Source organism: Pyrus communis, chromosome 11 (genome assembly GCF_963583255.1).
Source record: "Pyrus communis chromosome 11, drPyrComm1.1, whole genome shotgun sequence".
Classification (NCBI taxonomy): Eukaryota; Viridiplantae; Streptophyta; class Magnoliopsida; order Rosales; family Rosaceae; genus Pyrus; species Pyrus communis.
The window spans coordinates 18,307,715-18,310,449 of NC_084813.1; the positions used below are offsets into that span (position 1 = coordinate 18,307,715).

Below are 2,735 nucleotides of genomic sequence, written 5' to 3' on the forward strand. Positions count from 1 at the left end.
ATAGAAGAGACAAAGTCAAGTTTTGTAGACAAGCGTGGGGGAATCATTTAGGTGGAGATGGGCTTGCATGTTCTTAATATGTAACAAGCTATTATAAACTACATATTAATGAAAATCTTTTTATCAATCAAAAGAAGGTAAAAAGATTTTTCGCCTTTTACCACAACAAAAAAGTTAAGAAATATAACGTAATTTCACAAAACTAAAAAATTTGTTGTTTTCGTTTAAACCTCACCTAGAGGTGATTTTATCATCTCTAATTTATAAAATAAAACAATAAAAATAAAAATCTCTCTCCCTCTCTTCCCGGTTCTCTCTCACTTTCTTCCTCTTTCCTTCAATTAATAAAACAAACAAACAAACAAACACATGTGGGCATATACTAGTTGTAATACATAAAAAATTGGTGAGAGAGTTGACAAAGTGGACCTACTTATTACTTGAATAACATGGTAGAGCAATCATATCGACGAGAAGTTGTAGTAGGTCCAGTAAATTGAGAAAATGTCCTTTATATTAAGAAAATTGTTGTGGTTGGCATGGTTGGTATTCAACTTAAATTTAATTATTTTAACTCAAAAATAATTTTTGAGTCTCAACCTTAAATTTTTGTTTAGTAGAATTATTTTTGTAAGATTATAATTCTAAACGAAAATATATTTAACCCATTTAGTTGAAGATGACTTAACATATAAGACAAAATAAGGGACAAAACTCCGTTGACGCCACCCATTATTTATTTCTATACCCTTGTTTCTTTCTACAACTCTGTCAGATGGCGGCCGGACTTGCACAAAAATGTTGTTAGACATATAAACTTGTGCTACTTCAGTGTGAGTTAAAACCACACAATCTAAGAAATGAGTTCCAATATTGTAGTCAGTAATAAGCCTCATGCTGTATGCATTCCCCTTCCATTACAAAGCCATATAAAGGCTATATGCTCAAGTTAGCAAAGCTCCTACACTACAGAGGTTTTCATGTAACTTTTGTCAATACGGAGTTCAACCACAGGCGCTTTCTTAAATCTTTAGGACCAAATTCTGTTGATGACTTCCTCGATTTTCGGTTTCAAACAATTCCAGATGGCCTTCCAGATTCAGAGGCTGATGCAACAACCCAAAACATCCCTTCGCTATGTGATTCCATGAGAAAAAATTTCTTGGCTCCATTTCGTAACCTCCTCTTGAAACTCAATGAAGCGGCGAGTTCCAACAACAGTGTTGGTCCTCCAGTGACTTCCATTGTTTCATATGGTTTCATGCCTTTTGCCATCACAGCTGCTGAGGAACTTGGACTCCCTATCGCAGTGTTCTTCACTTTGGCTGCGGTCGGATTCATGGGCTGTAAGCAATACCCCACTTTGGTGGAAAAAGGACTTGCACCACTCAAAGGTCAGATATATAAATGCTAATGAAGCAACTGTTTGATTTTATGGTGAACTGGTTGTTCCTAAACAAATAATGAAATTTCGTAGACTTATTTAAGTGTTCCGTTGCAGATGAGAGTTATTTCACAAATGGTTTTCTGGATAAGGTCATAGATTGGATTCCAGGAGTAAAAGCTATCCGTTTAAGGGACCTTCCGGCTTCCTGTCAAACTACTAATCCCAATGACATCAATTTTAACTTCACCTTGGAAGCAGCTGTTGAAGTTCATAAAGCTTCAGCAGTTGTTGTTCATACTTTTGATGCGTTGGAGCCAGATGTTTTGGATGCTTTGTCATCTATGCTTCCACATGTTTACGATTTTGGCCCTCTCCAGTTGCTTCTCAATCAGATACCAGAAGACCCTTTGGAGCCTATGGGTTACAGTCTGCGGAAAGAAGAAACAGAGTGCCTCGAATGGTTAAACGCCAAGGCGCCAAACTCTGTTGTTTATGTGAATTTTGGCAGTTTAGCAGTTGTCACGGCACAACATCTTATTGAGTTTGGTTGGGGACTTGCAAATAGCAAGCTTCCATTCTTTTGGGTAATAAGACCTGATTTGGTAGCTGGTGAATCGGCGATTTTTCCACACGAGTTTGTGGCTGAAACTATGGAAAAAGGTCTAATAACAAGTTGGTGCCCACAAGAGCAAGTCCTTAACCATCCATCAGTTGGAGGGTTTTTAACACACAGTGGGTGGAATTCAACCATTGAGAGTCTGTCTGCTGGAGTGCCTATGCTCTGTTGTCCTTTATTTGGCGAACAACGAACAAATTGTCTCTACACTTGTAGTGAATGGGGCATTGGCATGGAGATCAGTAAGGATGCCAAGAGAGACGATGTCGAGAAGATTGTCAAAGAGATGATTGTGGGAGAGAAGGGTAAGAAAATGAAAAACAAGGCCATGGAGTTAAAGAAACTAGCAGAAAAAGCAACTGATCCACATGGCTCTTCATGGACCAACTTAGACAATTTAGTGAATCAAGTGCTATTAAGGAAAGGCTAGGTGTTGTCCCTGGCAACCTTTATTGGGCTTAACTTTGTTGTTGTCGATGTTATTGTTGGTCTTAATTAACTTACAAAAATGTAGTGCTTAGAGGCTATTGTGTGGTGTCTAAAGCAGACTATTCCTATAGGCAATACCACCTGTTAGATTGACTTCTTTTAGAGTGTATATGAAGTTACTGGCCTGCGGTGGTTTTTATGGGATTTATGTTTAATTTATTATTGCCCACAACTATATTTTGGTTCATTCTTTAGCTTTTTGACAGAGTTAGTTTAGTCTTTTCACCTCTTTTTAGTTGAGAG

At 37.7% G+C, this 2,735-nt stretch overlaps 1 pseudogene; it reads left to right on the forward strand.

Moving 5' to 3' along the window:
- The first annotated feature begins 860 nt into the window (after positions 1-860).
- LOC137749227 (7-deoxyloganetin glucosyltransferase-like) lies at positions 861-2,433 on the forward strand (annotated as a pseudogene).
- Positions 2,434-2,735: the final 302 nt, after the last annotated feature.